Source organism: Bos grunniens, chromosome 9, assembly GCF_055505025.1.
Source record: "Bos grunniens cultivar Pamir isolate PY7600 chromosome 9, Bosgru_T2T1.0, whole genome shotgun sequence".
NCBI lineage: Eukaryota > Metazoa > Chordata > Mammalia > Artiodactyla > Bovidae > Bos > Bos grunniens.
This window is the reverse complement of record NC_141173.1, coordinates 53,792,170-53,813,305: the sequence shown is the minus strand read 5'-3', so window position 1 is coordinate 53,813,305 and position 21,136 is coordinate 53,792,170. Positions and strand designations below refer to the sequence as shown.

At 41.1% G+C, this 21,136-nt stretch overlaps 1 protein-coding gene and 1 long non-coding RNA gene across 25 annotated transcripts in view; both read left to right on the top strand.

Moving 5' to 3' along the window:
* The first annotated feature begins 40 nt into the window (after positions 1-40).
* Positions 41-1,412, top strand: LOC147365969 (uncharacterized). Its single transcript, XR_015133091.1, has 2 exons — positions 41-723; positions 1,200-1,412. It is a non-coding gene; the product is annotated as an uncharacterized LOC147365969 (long non-coding RNA).
* A 6,667-nt stretch (positions 1,413-8,079) lies between these two features.
* KLHL32 (kelch like family member 32) overlaps positions 8,080-21,136 on the top strand; it is a 216,073-nt gene continuing 203,016 nt past the window's right edge. For 11 of the 24 annotated variants that reach the window (XM_086317643.1, XM_086317639.1, XM_086317630.1 and 8 more), the window contains exon 1: positions 8,105-8,505. The gene's annotated coding sequence lies outside the window, so the exon portion shown is untranslated. Of the gene's footprint in view, positions 8,506-21,136 lie in introns of all 24 variants that reach the window. The other 13 variants (XM_086317646.1, XM_086317644.1, XM_086317633.1 and 10 more) reach the window with 6 other exon arrangements.

The following is a 21,136-nucleotide window of genomic DNA, read 5'->3' as shown; positions in this document are numbered from 1 at the left end:
CATGAGGCCAGAAAAGAGATTCTCTTTCCTCAGCTTGAGTGAAAAAGAAAAACCTGGGGAAGGCCTATTGTTTGGCTCACCTGAGTTATAGGCCCACCCCTCGAGGTCAAGGCAGCCGGATCTGTTACCAGAAGGAGGATTGGGCCGGAAAAAGTGTGGTAACAGGAAACAATAGCTATGACAGAGAGACTGTTTCTTGTTCAGTGTCTCAGATGATCATTACATTCTCTAAAGAGGAGGCAAGTCTGCTTTTAATGTTGAAAGAATCCTATCATTCTAAGGAGAGGCAAAGAGGAGGAGCATGTTTAGCTTAAAAATACCAGAGGTGATTTTTGAGAATGGAAGAGCTACTGTTTCTCAGATTGTCCTGTAGGCCAGCTTTCTGAGACTCAGGTCTTTCTGCCTCAGCACTATTGGCATTTTGGCCCAGATATTTCTTGTTGTGAGGGGCTGTTCTGTGCACTGCAGAGTATTTGGTAGCATCCCTAGCTCCATCCTCTAGATGCCAGTAGCATCCTCCTTCTGCAGTCATGAAAAACACTAACATCTCCAGACATTATGCCTGTGGAAGGCAAGATTGCCTTTGTTCTGGAAGAAAGGAGGTGTTAAGGAAAAACAAAGTCAGTAAAAGGACAAGAGTTGATGTCCAAGGCATGAGTGGAAGCCGCATGTACTGTGTCTGCAGCAAAAAGGCTGCCTCTTCTGTTACCAAAGATACGCCGGGTGAGTCATCAGAGCTCCTGGGTAAAATACCTTTGAGACAACTTGAAGTGGGGCTGATGCTTTCTGTTAAGTGGCAGGCTGAAGCTGGAAAAATATTTTTGTTATTTTTGACAGCTGCATGACCTATTTTACCTTTAGGCTGATGTGACCTGGGAAACATTAGTAATGATTGAATGAAAGAATGAATTTAATGAATGACGTTAATTTTTTTCTTAATGGCATGCTTAAATTCATACATTGCTGCTGTGGGATTAGAATTTTCAAAGCATTAGGAACTTTCATCTGCATTATACTAATGTAAGATGGTCTTGAACTTTCTGTGAAAATTGATCCCACACAGATAGTTCTAAACTTAGAAACTAAAATTTTGATGTACCATCAAGTGTTCCCTTTAAATTCCGCAATAGGTGGCCTAAACATAAGGGAGACAATTTTTCTAAACAGGGTTCCTGAGGTGTCATCCTTGTATTTCATAGGTTACTCTTCACTTTTAAAAGAATGTATATCACCGAAAAGAATTTTGGAGACTTCCCTGGTGGTCCAGTGGCTGAGACTTCGCACTCCCAATGCAGGGGGCCCAGGCGTGATCCCCGCTGGGGAACTAGATTCCATAGGCCATAACTAAGAGTTTGTATGCTGAAACTAAGATACGGCACAGTCAAATAAATAAATATAAATTTTAAAAAGAACTTTCATCAATTTGCTTCCAAATAGCTTCAATCCCATCTGAAATATATTTTGAAGCAGTCAAAGGGTGGGAGAGTAGATAATAAAAGGAAATAAAAATTCTTTAGTTTTGTCTCCATTTAAAAGATAGCAGTAATGGACAGTCACTGGTTTTGCTTGCCCAGCATCCCTTGCCTTTTTGGAGGGGGGTGGGGGTAGGGTGGGGGGCCGGGGGCGAGAACTTCACTACTCCTTTCCTTTTGGGAACTACTTCTTTCCCATTCCATTCCATATGGTCAAATCCATCCCTCACCACTGCCTCTCCAATCACAAACCACATCATGATGGACTTAGGACCTAGACTGGCTTAATTATAGACTCTCCTGGGAATTTGAATCTTGGCTAGAATGATATTATTTTGGGTTTCTGGTCTTTCAAAGCTTGGCTCTTTGGACTTTCCCTCCCAGCCCTTCTCTATTTGCTGAGTCACCAGTGCCCGTCCAAGAAAGTGCATTCTTGCTTAAGTGATTCAGAATCAGTGTCTGCCACTGAAAACAGAATTCAACGAACTGTGACTAATACAGGAGACTCAGCAAAATATTGCGATTGGTTTGTGACCATGGCCAAAAAGAAAAGGAGAAAGTCAGGAAAGAGTATGGAATCAGAGTTGAAAGGGAGAAATCTTGGGTCTTTGTTTACCAAGTGTTGGAAGTATAGGGTCAGTTTATATATGTGTGTGTTTTAGTCTTATATCCTTATCAGGCTTATATGCAGATAGTTATGTAGAGGGCTTCCCTGGTGGCTCAGCTGGTAAAGAGTCTGCCTGCAATGCAGGAGACCCAGGTTCTATCCCTTGGTTAGGAAGACCCCTGAAGGAGGAAATGGCAACCCACTCCAGTATTCTCGCCTGGACAATTCCATGGATAGAGAAGCCTGGTGGGCCACAGTCCATGGAATCACAAAGAGTCAGACACAGCTGAGTGACTAACAGACCCATAGTTATGTAGTTGCCAGGGTGGCCTGACTGATGTCAGGACTTCCTGACTGCTTGAGATTCACCCCTTTCCACCTGAGCCAGTAAAATGAAAAAATATATTTTTATGTACACATCTCCCTCCTCTCCTCCCACTCTTGCTCTGCTTTTATACAAGTTAGTTCATATTATTCCTATTGATCTTCAACTTGCTTTTTTACATTTAGTAATACACCTTTGACATTAGTGTTTAAAGATCTACTTATTTTTTAAAATAACCACATAGTATCCTAATAATTTGACTTGTCTCCAAATAATGGATTCTAATGTGCTCCACCTGGACCCCTCCCTCTCTCTATTTTTTTCTCTTTCCCTGTTTCTTTTGACTATCATGAACATTCTTTTACATAATATTTGCATTTTTAAAAAATTAATTTTTATTGCTGTATAGTTGATTTACAATGTTGTGTTAGCTTCTGCTGTACAGTAACGTGGATCAGTTATACATATACATATATGCACTCCCACATAGGTCATTACAGAGTATGGAGTAGAGTTCCCTATGCTATACAGTAAGTTCTTATTATCTATTTTATATATGATAGTGTGTATATGTCAATCCCCACCTCCCAATTTATGCCCCTGACTTTTCCCCTTGATAACCATAAGTACGTTTTCTATATCTGCGACTCCTTCTGTTTTGTAAATGAGCTCATCTGTACAGTTCTTTCAGATTCCACATATAAACAACATCACGTGATATTTTTCTCTTTCTGACTTCATTCAGTGTGACAATCTCTAGCTCCATCCATGTGGCTGCAAATGGCATTATTTTGTTGCTTTTTATAGCTGAGTAATATTCCATTGTATATATGTACAACTTTTTCTTTATCCACTCCTCTGCTGACGGACATTTATGTTGCTTCCATGTCCTAGCTATTGTAAACAGTGTTGCAATGAACACTGGGGTACATGTTTCTTTTCAAATTATGGTTTTCTCCAGATATATGCCCAGGAGTGAGATTGTTGCATCATGACATAGTATGAGGTTATGTAACGATCTCTATTTTTAGTTTTCTAGGAACCTCCATAATGGCTACATTAATTTACCTTCCCACCAACAGTATAGGATTCCCTTTTCTCTACACCCTGTCCAGCACTTATTGTTTGTAGACAGGGAAGCCTGGTGGGTTACAGTCCATGGGGTTGCAAAGAGTTGGACATGACAACAATTGAACACACACACACACATTATTTTGATGATGGCCATTGTGACCAGTGTGAGGTGATACCCCATTATAGTTTTGATTTGCATTTCTCTAATAGTTCATGATGTTGAGCATCTTTTCATGCACTTTTTGGCCATCTGTATGTTTTCTTTGGAGAAATGTCTACTTAGATCTTCCACCCAGTTTTTCATTTTTCTATAGAGGTAAGTCCTGGAGGAGGTCATGGAGAGGACGTAACCACTGGTTGACTCATGAGATGGACTCAGGCAATTGAAGGCTCCTCATCGCCTCCCTCATTCTTGGAATGCATATTCTGCCCATCTTTCCTACACTGGGAGCTGTTCCAAGAACATAGCCTTGAAAGAATAAAGCATTGTTGAGATTGTCTGAATGACGTGTGTGATGGAACCCCATTAAGGCCTCTATATAAACTTTGAAGGTTCTAGAGGGCAGGTGTAGAGATCTACTCCTGTGTAAGTTCCCTTGTTTATTAAACCAGCCACCTCCCAATCTGGAGTGGTCTGCCTCTTTTTTCAGTCTCTCCTTCCCCTCCATGTATGAGGGGAGTTTGCAAACCAACAGTAACCCCAGGATAAATTCCTAGAAGTAGAATTGCTCTAACAAGAGGAATGTGCATTAAAAAAATGTAAATACAGGCAAGTTGTCATCCAAAGTGTTTGTATCCATGTGCATTCACGTTCTTATTTACCCATTTTCTAACACTGGATATTATCATCTTTTTACATCTTTGTTAATCCGATACATGGAAAAAATTCAATTTATTTTAGAAGTTGCCTCCCCTAATGATGACTAAGAACCCCTTTTGTATTTTGTTTGTACTTATTTAGTAGAGCACTTAGAATATTCTGTCTTGTGGGCAAGGACTATTTTGTGTTCAGAACAGTAAATATTTTCTAAGCATCCATTATGTGTCTACTTGATTATACTGAATTAGGCTAAAAACAACATAAATAACAGTGTTTGGTACCAGATAATGTGGCAGAGAATATAAATATCAAAAATATTAATGGTAAAAGATTTTCCCATGGTATTATTAGTTTTGAGTGACACTAGCTCCCAATACGGAGAAAGCAATGGCACCCCACTCCAGTACTCTTGCCTGGCAAATCCCATGGACGGAGGAGGCTGGTGGGCTGCAGTCCATGGAGTCGCTAAGAGCCGGACATGACTGAGCGACTTCACTTTCACTTTTCACTTTCACGCATTGGAGAAGGAAATGGCAACCCACTCCAGTGTTCTTACCTGGAGAATCCCAGGGACGGGGGAGCCTGGTGGGCTGCTGTCTATGGGGTCGCACAGAGTCAGACACAACTGAAGCGACTTAGCAGCAGCAGCAGCTTCCAATAAGTAGAATGAATTAGCTACAAAATGTACCCAAAAGGTAACTGAATAAATTGAGGTGTTTTGTTAAGCTAGTTATTTTGTATTTTCCACTTGAGAACTACAGAGTATCAGCCAAGAAAAAATCAATTTTGGTTTAGGCATAATTTATAATGATCTGTTTCCCTTGGAAGAATAATTAGAAATTTGGCTCAGCAACTCCTTCATGTCACTACTGGCTTATGACAGAAAACCATGACAGAGGTATTAAGAATGACACTGAGCTCCTCATTCGCTATGGGACAAGGCAACCATGACAGGTGTTTGTTCTGGAGTGGAAACTTATGTCTTATATCACTAGACTGAAACAGGGAAAACATCTAATTATTGACAGTTGAAGCCCTACACTGATCATTCTGTGAAATACATTTTAAGAGCTCAAAATTTTTTTTTGCATAGCTTTTGTGAAGCATTGTTTTAAACTATTTTCTTAACAAAGAGAACTACCATATGTTCAGTTCAGTTCAGTCCAGTTCAGTCGCTCAATCATGTCCAACTCTTTGTGACCCCATGAACCTCAGCACACCAGGCCTCCCTGTCCATCACCAACTTCCAGAGTCCACCCAAACTCATGTCCATTGAGTTGGTGATGCCATCCAACTATCTCATCCTCTGTCGTCCCCTTCTCCTCCTGCCCTCAATCTTTCCCAGCATCAGGGTCTTTTCAAATGAGTCAGTTCTTCGCATCAGGTGGCCAAAGTATTGGAGTTTCAGCTTCAACATCAGTCCTTCCACTGAACACCCAGGACTGATCTCCTTTAGGATGGACTGGTTGGATCTCCTTGCAGTCTAAGGGACTCGCAAGAGTCTTCTCCAACACCACAGTTCAAAAGCATCAATTCTTTGGCGCTCAGCTTTATTTATAGTCCAACTCTCACATCCATACATGACCACTGGAAAAACCATAGCCTTGACTAAACGGACCTTTGTTGGCAAAGTAATGTCTCTGCTTTTTAATATGCTGTCTAGGTTGGTCATAACTTTCCTTCCAAGGAGTAAGCGTCTTTTAATTTCATGGCTGCAATCGGTGCCCAAGGGAGAAACAGTGCCTAAAATCTATTTGTTCTGGTAACAGAGTATATTAGAAAACACACTTGGATTGAGTTTTTACGGCTGTTTAACAAAATGCCAAGTCTTATTTCAGAGAAATAAAATACATCTTAAATTAAAAAACTGTACTTTAAATCAGTCTAAAGGAGGCATTTAGGAGAAAATTGCCCTCTCTGAACTAAACATTTTAATAGACAATATAAATTTTCTTCTTTAAACTTCAATATCTATGCATCAACAATATTAACTGAGCCCCCAATATATGACAGGCATTCTGCTAGCTTATAGGAATACAATGATGAACAAGACAGACTAGGCTTGAGCAGTAAGAAACCCTTCTATAGTCGCACAGGTAGTGAGTTGGTGACATATTTTTTCTCTGTAAATACAGTTATTGTCTTTGCTTTTCTATTTTTTTTTTTAATAAATAGCTTCTATTTATTCCAGTGAAGGACAGGGAAGCCTGGCAGGCTTCAGTCCATAGGGTTACAAAGAGTCAGACACGACTTAGCAACCTAGTGACTGAACAATTCTATAAACAAACAGATAATCTAATCATTATGCTATAGATGAGTTTAAATTTTAAGCACCTTCAAAATACTTTACTAATGTTAAGGGAGTGTTGTATTTATTGACACTAAGTCATTGTCAGAATTTAGGTTCAAGTGTGGTTCGACATTTGAACTTCTGGTATAAAATAAGACTTAATGGAAAATGTAAAACTGCTTATGAAAAATTCTAGAAAATGACACTGCACCTAATGTTTGTAACCAGTCTGTCATTCTTCTCCCTCTGCCCATCTTGGTGTCCAGGACTGCTAGACAAGTAGGACTGAGGATCTAAAGTCCAAATTTCAAGACCAATGCAATGAAGCACTGAATGGCCAGAGAGGCTACAAGGGAGTCAGTGTGGATTGAGCAAAAAAAAATTGCTGAACGATTGAGACTAATGAGAATGTTAGGGACACCTCAGATAGATCAGGGCACTGTTTCCTAGCCCGACAGTGGAAGAACCTGCAAGCGAAGAGACTCAACTGTGAAATTCCATCTTCCTAAAAGTTAAATCCTGATCTTCTACAAAACACAGTTTACTTCAATTGAGAGTTTCATTTCACTGTTACATGCACGCATGGTTAAGTCGCTTCAGTCGCTCCTCTGTGGGGATTCTCCAAGCAAGAATACTGGAGTGGGATGCCATGCTCTCCTCCAGGGTATCTTCCCAACCCACAGGTCAAACCTGTGTTTCTGACATCTCCTGTATTGGCAAACGGGTTCTTTACCACTAGCACCTCCTGGGAAGCACCCATTTCACTGTTAACTGGCTGTGTAACTCCATACTGGATAAAATTTTTTCAATTCCAAAGTGTAACATAATATTTTACCTATCAAAATCATTCACTTTGCTTCTAAGCATGTTTTATACAAAAATGACATGAATCACCCACAAGTGACACCAGAGTGGGCTAGGCCGCAGAAGTTAATGGTGGTATTCTGGGGATGCTGTCTGTTTACAGGTTTGATGCTGGGTTAGCTGCAACCAAATAGGCTTCCATCCAACCCTGGGATCCCCTGTCATTTCTTAAGGTTACTGGAAAGCCCTTTTCAACAGTACCATAAAGTGTATTATTCTAAGGAGGGCCGAGATATAGGTCCTGCAAAGCGGCCACTAGGAAAAGGGGAAATTTGAACTTTACAAGTTAGTTGGGTCGGGGGGAGGGAAGCAGAGGACCAGAGCTCGCGGCTACTGCAAGTTGGGGTCACGGCCATTTGTTCCGGTAGGTCGCTCTCTAGCCCTGGGAGGCAGTCTGGGAGCAGGCAGGCTGGCTCCCGGTGTCTCGGTCGTCGCAGGAGGCAACGCTGCTGAAACGGCAGGCGGTCCAAGCGACCCAGCAGTGGGCAGCGCAGGTGCCAGAAAGCAAGAAAGGTGCAGCACGGGGGAGGTAGGCTTCCGGAGAGAGCGGGCGCGCGCTGGCTCTCCTTAGGAAGGGGACGGAGGTGCGCGGCGTGCGCGCCTCGGGATGCTGGGGGTGGGGCGCGCGTGCTCGCCGGGGGGCGGGGCGAGCGTGCGCGCTGACTCGCCAGAGGCGCGAGGGGGAGGAGCAGCTTCGCAGTCTGAGCCGCGCGGGTCCGCGGGGGTGCGTTCCCAACCTGACGCTGTCGCCTAGCGCAGAGCTAGCCGGACGCGCCACCCGTAGGGCTGGCTGCTGCCTTTATTTACTAGGAAACACCGTTTCCCTGCGGGAGAGTCGGGGAGCGCGCAGACACACATACACACGCTCGCACACACGTTCACGGATACACATACGCGCACACACACGCTAACGCGCTCGTTCTTCACAATTGCATCCCCAAACCGGCAGAGAGAAGCTACTGCGGTTTCTCTTAACCTCGGCATCGGGCATCGTAGGGCGAAGTACGACCATTGTGTATCAACCAGAGCCAGGTGCCTGCGCTGCCGCCTCGGGTACGTAACCCCGCAGACAGCTCACCCTCTCTCCTCGTTACCTGTTCGGAGTTGGTTCTTCAAACCGGTGGGAGAGGGTGGGAGTCTGCTTGTGAGCCAGTGGGGGCGAGATCAGAGTTGAAATTTCAGGGGCTTTGCAGCCCGTGCAGCTTCTAGCAGCGTCGTCTAGCGGGAGCAGTTACTACTCCCGGTTACTTATTCTACCCACCCCTTAGAGTTGCTGTCCCTTTTCCCCTTCCTCCTGGCCCAAGATGTACTTGGCTCCTTGGTTGCCAAGGAGACTTGCTTAAACATCAGTCTTGGGGCGTCTGTTGAAAGAACTGGTTTCTTAAATAATGCTGTTATTTACTTTGATTTTTTTCAAAAAACAAAACGTACACTGAGGACCATGTGGTAATTTGACACTCAATCTGTATTCAAGCGAAGGGTTCATTCAACTTCAAGAAAAGCGGTAATTGCCCTGTATGAAGTGCTTTAAAAAGGATTCGTCAGAGTGATTTTTCAGCGGATTGTGACTTAAATCATAAATTACTCCCATCTTATAAAGAAAGCTGATTCCAATTAGAATCCCTTCTCCCATTATATGTTGCAGTTCACTCAAGCGTGATTGTGTGATTGTCTTAACATTAAAAAGCAGTAAATGAATTAATTGTGATTCCTCACACAAGGATGATCTTCTGTCGTAAAATGACCAGAACAGGAATGCGTATGTGAATTCTTAATGTAGGGAGATAGCATTCATAACATACATCTTTGCTAACATTTCTGTATTTATGGTATTACTCTTTAAGTACAGTTTTCTGCTCCTCTGCCCTTTTTCTGAGAAGATTCTGTTTTCTTTCAAGTCTCTTATTATTTTTCTTTTGGTGATTAGCAGTAGCCTTTTTTGTTGGAGTATAGTTGCTTTGCAGTGTTGTTTCTGCTACACAGCAAAGTGCATCAGCTATGTGTATACATATATCTCCTCTTATTGGCTTCTGACATACATCTGTATGTATAGATATAGATATAAAATGTGTGCCCTGGCTTAATACACCATATTCTAAGGTTTTAGAGCTTATATTAACATGTAGAGAGGAAAGAAGCCCAGAAAAGCTTTGAAGATACTTTTGGGTTTTTTCGTGATGGACTGGATCCTTTCCTGGAGCACTGCGTGAGGCCCAGTGAAGAGGTTTGTCTCACAGGAACCCCTAATAACTGGGCTGTGAGTTTTACCTTGAGGTCTCAGGAGCCTAATGTGAACTTATAACACAGCACTCGGAGAGATCAGCAGTACAGTAGTTAAACTCTGCACTAATTTCATGCCTTCATTACAAACAGAAATAACCACTGGCATTCAACAGTTCATTTTGTTTTCCTTTGATATTTGTTCATCTTTTCTCTCTCCAATTAAATGAGGCCAGGAAATGCATCAGATTCTTTTTATTTAGATTTTAAGCTGTGTCATACAGTGTAATAGTAAGAGAAAGAAGGAAAGCAGTAATAACTGAGGTGGGTAGAGGGGATTTGTGTAACTGACAGGGAGTAAGAAATGAATAATGATGACAAACATTTTACAATTCCAGATTACAGAGTATTTTTGTGCATTTCTATTTTAATCCCCATGACAACCTTGTAGGGTCACGGAATTATCTTCGATTTAAAGCTGAGGGACCTAGACTCAGAGCTAGTGAAGGTCACAGAGCTAGTGAATGCGAAAGCCCTTTTTGGATCCAGGCTCTTTGCCTTTAAGAAAATTCTGTGCTCTGCTTGTCCAGTGTGTGCAGGTGTCTAACAGGTAAGGTAAGGCCAAGGAGGGGGCACGTGGGTGAGGGGGGTGTGGACTGTGACCTCTGGAACCTTATGTGCCCCTCTAAATGGGGCAGCTCTTACTGGCCTGTTGCTGGTTGCCACCCTGGCTCTAAAACGTTCTTGTTTTTTCAAGAAAAAAAGTAACTTCCAGCTTTTTTTTTTTTTGAAGTATCTTTAATTTAAAAGGGCTTCCCTGGTGGCTTAGACAGTAAAGAATCTGCCTGCAATGCAGGAGACCTGGGTTGGATTCCTGGGTTGGGAAGATCCCCTGGATAAGGAAATGGCAACTCACTCCAGTATTCTTGCCTGGAGAACTTCAGGGACAGAGGAGCCTGGTTGCAAAAAGTCGGACACGACTGAGTGACTAACACTTAATTTAAAACACTGTAAGGACTGCTTTAAAAATATATCTGGGCCACAAGTGGTCTGGAGCCTACTGGTTTGCTGTCCATAACTACTGAAGTCTCATTCAATTTAAAACTGTTTTTCTATAATAGAATACTAATGTAAACAAATACATCCATTATTATGAGAGTGATTAAGAGTTTCTTGATTTTGATACTAAAATCTCTAGCAAAATTGCTCAACATCCAATAAACAGGTCCAAGTTTGTTTCTGAGGATTCCTTGGTCTCTTTCTTATACCTCAGAGAAAGTGAAAGAGCATGCAGTGCTCCGGAGGAAGAATTTTTGAATCTGGTGAAACAAAATCATTTATAGTTTAAAATGTTTCATGCTCCTAATTTAATTTATTCTGCATACAGAACAAGTCGGTTGGTTACTTGTTGTTGTAGGAAGAGGTAGAATGAAAACTTGAACAGAAAAAAAGAGCATCCTGAACCTTTCAGTGAAAAGTTCCTTTTAAGGATTTACATTGCTGCTGGTAAGTCACTTCAGTCGTGTCCGACTCTGTGCGACCCCATAGACGGCAGCCCACCAGGCTTCCCTGTCCCTGGGATTCTCCAGGCAAGAACACTGCAGTGGGTTGCCATTTCCTTCTCCAATACATGAAAGTGAAAAGTCAAAGTGAAGTCGCTCAGTCGTGTCCAACTCTAGCGACCCCATGGACTGCAGCCCACCAGACTCCTCCGTCCGTGTGATTTGCCAGGCAAGAGTACTGGAGTGGGGTGCCATTGCCTTCTCTGAAGGATTTACGTTACTAGTTAGCTAAAACCTACCACAAAATATTGCAAGATTCCAAAGGAACAAATGTAAATGGAAACTCAAAGAGACATTTGATTTTAGGACCCTGGCAGAGAAAATTCTGTTTACTCCTTAATTAATCTTATAATGAAGCCAGTATTTTTGAGAGGCTGCCACTTTCTCATATGTCTACCAAAATTACAGAGATGTCCGTAGACTTCATCAAGGCAGACCTGGTGGTCAGAAAGGAGTGGTATTTTATTTCCATCATTTCTTTTGTGGATCCAAATAAGGTCTCATTAAAAAAGAAAAAGCCAGCATTTGGACAGTAGCTTCTGATAGTTCTGTCATTCTAAAATTACTCTCTTGAAGGAGGCTTTAGTGATAAATAAGTGAATTTCAGTTTTCAGTTCTTGAAAGTGTGTTGCACATGGAGTAAAGAGTCAGGCAGATATTAGTCAGTACTAATAAAACAAAGTCCTGGCTGGGAGATAAAGATTCAAAGCAAACAAGCATATTGTTCCTGGAAGCTTTTACTTTTCCAGCCCCTTTTACATGCAAACTGCTTTCCATGTTGTCTTCATAACATCCCTGTAAAATGAGCATGTTATTTCTGTTTGACCATTGAACAAGATTATTTGAAGTTAAATTGGACCAATGAAAGAAAACCCTAAACCTCAACAACACTCCTCACTTGACACCCTCACTTCTCTGCCAGTTTCCTGATGGGTGTTATAGATATGCACATAATGTTGGTTCTGAGGCAGTTGTGTGTTAAATGCTATGACAGAGATACAGAATTCCACAGAAACACAGATATGAGAAAAATCTTAAAACTTCTGATTCTGGAGGTCAGGTAAGTCCTGTGTAGAAGAATTAGTGCCAGACCTTGATGGCTTTGTGGGTCTGATTATAGTAAATGAAGATCCCTTTAGCTGTCGAAAGATGGAAGGTTCTACCAGACAGTCATTTGGAATTGTTCATTGAGAGGATAATGTACATGATGTTTGATATTGATGAGCTCATCATTGTAGCTGAAGGGATGATGCAAGATGTAGGCAGAGATATTGTCTCCAAATGGAATGCAGCAAGAAGAACTGGGGATATAGAGAGGGTGTGGGGGAAATCGAGTCGGTGAATAAGACCAAGAGGGTAGTTGTAGACATAGAATCCAGAGAGTGTAGTACTGATTGTTCAAAAAGAGTGAACCTAAGGCAAAGGATGAACCAAGTATCATGATCTCTATACAGAGTCTGGTACATGGCAAATACTGGTTAACTACAATGGTGTGTCTGCATTCTTAACATCCAACATCTGGCACATAATTTCCTCTCATATTATCACTTTTCTATGGAAAGGAACATTTATAAATATTTTGTTGTTCAGTCACTCAGTCATGTCCAGCTCTTTGTAACCTCATGGACTGTAGCACGCCAGGCTTCCCTGTCCTTCACCATCTCCCAGAGCTTGCTCAAACTCATGTCCATTGAGTCAGTGATGCCATCCAACCGTCTTGTCCTCTGTCATCCCCTTCCCTTCCTGCCTTCAATCTTTCCCAGCATCAGGGTCTTTTCTAATGAGTCATCTCTTTGCATCGGATGGCCAAAGTATTGGAGCTTCATCTTCAGCATCAGTCCTTCCAATGAATATTCAGGGCTGATTTCCTTTAGGATTGACTGGTTTGATCTTCTTGCAGTCCACGGAACTCTTCAAGAGTCTTCTCCAACACCACAGTTCAAAAGCATCAATTCTTTGATGCTCAGCCTTCTTTATGGTCCAATTCTCACATCCATACATGACTACTGGAAAAAACATAGCTTTGACTAGATGGACCTTTGTTGGCAAAGTTATAGATATTTTATATGAATGCAATTAGAATGAACAAATATTTGAATTTTTAAAAATGGGAAAGAGATTGTGAAAATTAGATGAGAAAAGGCATTTATTAGTGTAAATATCAGTATAAACATCATAGGCTTAAAGATTAGAAAGACTCTTGCAAATAGAGATTTTAATGTTAGGTACATCTTTTATGAAGTCTCATTTCATATCTGTGGGATAAGTGAGGAGAAAAGTGAGGAGAAATGTATGGTGTGTTAGCTGTTTGGAAATCTATACTCACACTCAGAGAGAAGCCTTTAGTGACAGATAAATGTACTCTGTTCTTGATCCTGCTTGGTTCAACTTTTTGTTACTTGACTGAAGTATGAAAAAAATGTGACAAGGGAAAGTTAGATTCGAATTCAAGTACTAGATCTGGAATGACTGGGTGGGAGAACTCCTGTTAGAATGATGGGCACAAAGTAACAGGGTGAAATCAAAGAGAAAACATGACATAGCCAGCTAGAGTCTAGCGCTGAGGACATTTGGCTTGTCAGGAGTTCACTTTGAAGTTGGAGGGATTTTAATTCCAGTCAAGTACAATATAAGCCAATGTGATGATTTGCTCTTCACAGATATATTTGGCAAGTAATGGAAAATATTATGAACAGGTGATGTTAGGAGCCCTTCTTTCAGGCTTCAGTAGAGTGCTGACTCAGTAGTTGTGGCACACACCAGCTTAGCTGCACCGTGGCATGTGATATCTTCTGGGACCAGGGACCAAACCCACATCCCCTGCCTTGGCACCAGGAGAATCCCCTTCCCTCTTATTAAATGGAGCTTTTGGTGACAGTGGAGACAGACCTGGTTCTGTCTCTGTGTCAGGCAGTGCATTACACCCGCTTCCCTCCTTCTATATCTGATTTGTGTTATCTGAGAATTTCTTCCAGTTTGGAGACTAGAACTTGAGAATTTATCCCAGAACACCCTCTTATTGGGAATTAATAGTTGAAATTAATTTTGTTCATGTATTTCCTGGTTCTGTCCTTCTGATGGGGTCCTTCATGCTCATACCCTACTTGCCAAGATCTTTACCTAGGAGGTAGAAGAAGCACTCAGCTCTCTTTGTCTTTCTTTTGTCTTGTTTCATATGCACATTGTGATGCATTAATGCATTTAGCTTAACTTGATTTAGACATATGGTGCTGTAAATCTTGGTAAGATTTTAAAAAGAACTATGTATAAAAAAATAACAGTTTTGCAAACCTGACTTGGAGTCAGATTAGTTCTGCATATGGTGAAAGCACGGAAAGCTGTGAATTTGCCTAACGACGTTTTGCAGGGTTGGAATTACTGACTGATAAGATGATTTTTAAATGAAGAAGGAAAATCTTTGGCAGTTTTCATCGACTCTTGACTTACTCCTACATGTTTATTTGAGGTATAATATATTCTGCTTTCTATGCCAGATGAGTTAGTTCCAGTTACTTAGAAGCAGGACTTTCCTATAATCCCTCTACTCCCCAGCACAGCCTGTCTGGCTTACAGGATATTGTTCGAGTAAGTAGTCCCATCCCGGATGATTGCTTCAGTGGGAACACAGTCACTGCTAATGGGACAGATGCCAAGAGCAGTGGAGGAGGCATTTTGCAATTGTTTTTATGACGTGAGTTCTGGTGCCTCATTGTAAATCATTATTTAGAAATCTTATTATTTATAAATTTTAGTTCTTCCAGTTCTTGTGCATTGTCTGTACAAAGTAGCGTGACACAGCCTTGGAGCCTGGATTCAAATGGTCAACCTGACACTTCTTGGCTCTGTGATCTTGGTACTGGCTCTGGGATCGAGCTACATATCTATCTCCCCTCAATCTCATTTTCCTCATCTGTAAAATGGGAACTCTATTACGCTGATAACCGGACTATTCTGAGACTAAATAGGATATGTGTAGTAAACATCTAGCACAATGCCTGGTGCATAATAAAATCTCAGTACTCACTAATTCCTTCCCTTTGCCTCCCCTTCGCTGCCTACCTTTTCTTTCCTCAACATGAGGGTAGAATTCACTTAAATTTTATATTCTGTTAGTATATAAAAGGCTTCCCCGATAGCTCAGTTGGTAAAGAATCTGTCTGCAATGCAGGAGACCTTGGTTCGATTCCTGAGTTGGGAAGATCCGCTGGAGAAGAAATAGGCTACCCACTCCAGTATTCTGGCCTGGAGAATTCCATGGACTATAGTCCATGGGGTCGCAAAGAGTTAGACACTGCTGAGTGACTTTCACAGTATATAAAATGTCTTAATATGGTCCATCAGCCTTAAGAGAGTTTGAGTGAGCAGTGGACTGCTTAGGTGTTGGGGTTATGTCTGTCAGAGGCTTTGGCAAGCCTCCCCTCTCTTTTCCGCTGTTCCTGGAGCCACAGGGAAAAAGAGGGAGCGTCAGTTTTCCCCACAGAGGCAACTCACTGGGACTTTATTTTAGGATCTCTTCAGGGGACCCCCTCTGTGGAAGCACAAAGCTGCCTCTTGTGTCCCCTGTGGATTAGTAAAAGCAGCACCTAGTATCTGGTGGGTACAGACCTCTTACCATTTCTGTGAGGTCAAGTTCTTGCTGCCAACATCTTTCTATTCAACCTGGGGTTTCCCTTCATGCTGAATTATGTAAATTTTATGAAAAGGTCAAGAGCTCCCCAGGCTCAAAGAAAAAAACTCCTCAAATTCACTTTCAAGTCAGATAGGATTAAAGTCTTCCTGAAGAGAATACTTTCTAAAAGTTAAATCTTTTTTTTTTTTCCCTTTTTCCTCTGTACCATTTTTTGTCCCCTCTCCCTTGCCCCTGCCAAGCAAGTCCTCATCTTCACAAATGGCAGAGTGATCTTCCTCTTTTTTTGGATATCGTTAGATTCTCTGACAACCTAGAAGCACAGATGAGGTTAGTGTGTCCTGAATTCTTTCGAGGTTATCCCCCAGCTCACAGGCCTGAGGTAACTCAGGAAGCAGTGGGGGCTACTGGCAGCCTACCATACTGGTGACTTTTGTAGTATTAATAACAAAAAATATTTATAGAACAGTAGCATGAGCAGTAATTTTAGGAAACTATACACCCCATGGATTCAGTGGACATGAATTGGAGCAAACTTTGGGAGATAGTCAATGGCAGGGAAGCCTGGTGTGCTGCAGTCTGTGGGGTCACAAAGAGTCAGTTATGACTTAGCGACTGAACAACAAAATACCAAGCTAAGTTCTGTTTTTATCATACAGTGAATTATAGAGCATTTCATTTACAGAAAAGGCTGTTTCTTGTGCTACATGTGTCATTTGAGAAACATGCACATTTAAGAAACTCATACATATATGCATGTATATGTGTATGTATTTATTTCGGTGTTTCTTTAAATATGTTGCAATTTAATAATTCAAATATATATTTAATAGTAAGTAGCATCAATTTAGATACCTAAAATAAGGGCTTAGGGAATTTGTTCATGCTGAATTTGTGATCGTTTGTCAAAGACAGAATATCCTTTACCTATTTCTTTACTCTCTAAGAAGCCAGAAGAGAATATAGTAAAATTTTTAAAAAGATTCAGTATGTAGTAGATATTAATTACAGTGAGGTGTGAATTCCAGGATGAAAAATATGGTAGCCAAGATGATATCAGTACCAGATCTTGTGTTTGCATCCAATTCAGATACTAACAAAGTTCTAAAATCATACTGCTAAGGAAAAAGAGCCTTTAAATATGAGCATATTCTCAACCACTTCCCAAGTGACAGCTGTGGTTATTATTTTAGAGATTCATGTTCATAATTGAGGTAGATATCCAAATGGAAGAGATTTATTTTGATAGAGTCTCTCATTGACTTGCATCCTCATCTGTTCTGTCTGACATTCCCTGAAAGAGACTTAAACAAAAAAAAAAAGATGCTGTTTTTGTGATAGGCAGTAGTGTAGATGTAACCCAGTAACCCCTCAACAGCAAAGATTCACTAGTCTTTCTCAGACTGATATCTTTGAGCTGATATGGCTGATTTTTTTTTTTAAAGAATACAGAGCCTAAAGAATTATGGAATGAAAGTTTTGGTTTTTCCTTCTATGGAAACATTAACTACAGTCTGATTTAATTTGGGCACAGCTTATCGTCTTTAGCTTTAGGTCAAAGCTGTTTATCATTTCCTGAAGGTATTTCATAGCGTCTAGAGATAGGGCTTCCCAATTGACCAAATATCATTTGAGAAACTCATGCACAGTCCTTAGGCCTTTCTACACAGCATTTAACTTCACTTTTTACTGAAACTCTATAATTTGTGAATGTGTCATCCATAGGGTTTTATGGTTAAAATTTTCTTAACTTGTCATATTTCACAGAGTTGTCAACTTCTGATTTCTGTTTCATGTTGTTCTATCAATATTGCTCTCCAGAAGTCTGTAAATTATAGTCATTGCATATTATTAATTGCTTTAAAATGGAATATTTTTAATGCATGTAACTGCCAAGGGGTTTGTAGATGTGGGTGGAACTCTTTGACCAGCACCATCTCTCTTTGTGGCTGAATGTCTGGTAAGCATGGAATTGGGACAAGAGGAGTCAGTACATGGTTCAGCTACATAGTAGCATCAGCGGTATGTATTGCTTTTGTAAATGAGGACATACTTTGCCCTTGGACCTAATGGGGCATGAAATTCCCAGATCTCCTCAATATGTGCCTTGCTTACTGTGTTCTTCTTTTCAGGCACTGTATTCTTAGAGTTCTTCTACTTCCTCTATGTTGACCCCATTTTGGAAAATATCAATATTCTGTGATTGCTTCAGAATTTTGTTGCTGTCATTCTTTGCTCATGTGCAAACTTGCAGTGCCTCAATCTGCAGCTATTGGTATACTGTTCCTTTTGTGTATTTATGTGTTGATTGATGAAGAGACAGAGGCAAGGATGAAAGAGGACCTCTTGTATCTCAGCATTAAATGAGCCCATTAAGAGGGTTGGACAGTAACCAATGAGGACCAAGATATTTAAGAAGCCCAGATATCACTGACTCAAGAACTTTTTTAGTTCTCTTCTCTTCTTATCTGGAACCTCATGGTTGGCCTTTCTAAATGGTGACAAAGCACATATCAGTATCTTAGCCAGGAAAGAGAATCTCACAAGAATCAGCCATATTTCCCTCCCAGGCCAGCTCCCAGGCTTTCTGAGGGCAGTGCCAGTATTGACAAGGCCTCTTCTTGAGGCTGCTTTTACCTGTGTTTGCTTGGGTCCCAGGGCAGAACGAAAATCCTTCACTGATCATATTTCCGTACATGAGGTGAGGCATAGTGAGGTGGATCAGGAGGGCAGAGGCCCTCGGAGTCAGAGTGTTCTTGTTTCCAGCTCTGCCAGGGGAGCTCTGTGCCCGAGTCTCCTTCTTTATAAACTGGGATAATAGAATCATGAGAACAAAATTGGATGTTTTTTAAAAGCTCTGTTTATAAAAAAAAAAAAAAAGAGCTGTATTATTGGCTTGTTTGGTTGTTCTGGAACCTTGCTTTAGAAAATCATACTTGATCACTGTTCTGCAAGTAAGTCCAGCCCTAATGTTGCAACGAGGCTGATCCTCAGAAGGACCTGAAGTTGTTTTAAAAATACAGATTCCTGGAATCTCTATATTTTTTTGTATTGTAAGCTATGTTGGTTGCTTAGGCTCAGTGTATTAGGACACCTTTCCTGAGTGATTCTCATGGTGGGCCTAATCCCAGAGCTGCAGGTCAAAAGCACAGGGACCTGGTCACACTCTGCTCCTGTTCCTGGCTCCCAAGGACCCACCGGGCCCCCTGGATCTGGGCCTCGGTTTTCTTTTCATTCACATTTAACAAAAAATAACACAGCAAATAAGTCCTGAGTCACAATGCTCTCTGGATACTCAATCGGCATTTAAACGTTGCAGGCAATGCTTTACTAAACAAGTGCCCTGGATGAGAGTGGTTATGTGTGATTAATATCTCCACTGCTGAAACAGAATTTAGGATTTTAAACTCAGATTTCGGAGAAGGCAATGGCACCCCACTCCAGTACTTTTGCCTGGAAAATCCCATGGACAGAGGAGCCTGGAAGGCTTCAGTCCATGGGGTTGCTAGAGTCGGACACGACTGAGTGACTTCACTTTGACTTTTCACTTTCATGCATTGGAGAAGGAAATGGCAACCCACTCCAGTGTTCTTGCCTGGAGAATCCCAGGGACGGGGGAGCCTGGTAGGCTGCCGTCTATGGGGTCGCACAGAGTCTGACACGACTGAAGTGACTTAGCAGCAAACTCAGATTTGTGTACAACTAAATCAGGTGAATTATTACAGAGAACATCTTTGTGAATATCCTCATTGTAATATTACCCAACAATGAAGTAGTTTGATTGATTTAAAAATGGACATTTCTTTGTGTGTGTTTAGTCGCTTAGTCCTGTCCTACTCTTCGTGACTGCATGGACTGTAGCCCACCAGGCTCTTCTGTCCATGGGCTTCTCCAGGCACAAATACTGGAGTGGGTTGCCATTCCCTTCTCCAGGGGATCTTCCCAATCCAGGGATCAAACCTGGGTCTGCTGCATTGCAGACAGATTTTTGAGACCTGGGTTTGATCCCTGGGTTGGGAAGATACCCTGAAAAAGGGAATGGCAACCCATTGTATTCTCGTCTGGAGAATCCCATGGGCAGAGGAGCCTGGGGGGCTTCAATCCTTGGGGTCACGAAGAGTTGGACACGACTAAGTGACTAACACTCTTCCCTTTTGAGGGATCACACCAGACATTTCTGCACAAGATGAAATGAGATGCTTTTTATTTTATACCTTTTTAGATTTAGAGCATTGATAGTGATTACATGACATTATATAAGCCAAATGGAGAATACAATTTCCACAGGGGATGAAATCCTATGAGTCATTGATTAAAAGTAGTGAACTGTGGCACAATAGTGTAGATCTTTACATCAGGATTTTGGGAGCAGAGAAACCATTATTTTGAATTGTTGTTTGCTCTTTGTTTTAGGGACAGTTTAGAAGGTGTTTTTCAGGGTTTTTTTTTTTTTTAAATATAGGTTTTTAAATTTAAAATTCTGTTCTTAGAAACTGGCTGAAACAATGTGACTGTGTGTGTGGATTTTTTATGTCTAAGGGAAATTTCATGACTGTCTTAATTATCATCATCTTAAAGCATCAAAATACTTGAATATTAGGCATTTTGAGGAGACATGCAACTGTTAAGCACCAGCATATATATAAGGAGAAAAGGAGGCCTTGTTATGAGACATTTATGAAATTATACATGATTTTGATCAGAGAAAAGAGAGAAGAGTTATGAATGGTGAGGATGTTGCCTATTTGTAAATATAAGAGAAGTCATTTTAAGGCATATGAGTATATGAAAGAAGGGCAGATCATACTTATATTTATTTGTCTGTGATCATTCTAATCATTATTATGACTGTTGTGATGGTTTCTCTGTTATTGAGTTAGGTACAAACCAGCTTAATCTCTTTTGCAAGATTATTTTTGAGTTGAAGAAATAGTCTTTTGACCTAAAGAATGACCATTTTAGAACTGGAATTGTTTTGTTGAGTTACCTTTTCCTCCCTGGAAAATGAGATGAAATGGCATGTTTAGAGCTTTACCAAATTGGATTTAGGGTATATGCTTTCTTCTGCCTTTTGTGTCAAGGACAGGAGAGACAGATAAGGGCGAAGTTAACTATACAATTGTATTTACCATCAATTGGTTTTTAAGGCTGTAGCTTCATTAGGTGGTTAGCACTCGGCTGTTCTGCCAAAAGTATCTTTTTGGCCATCTGTGCCAAATTAGAGGAAGTAATGGCCTTGGGCACAGCTGCTGAGTCTACTGTGTATTTCTAACTC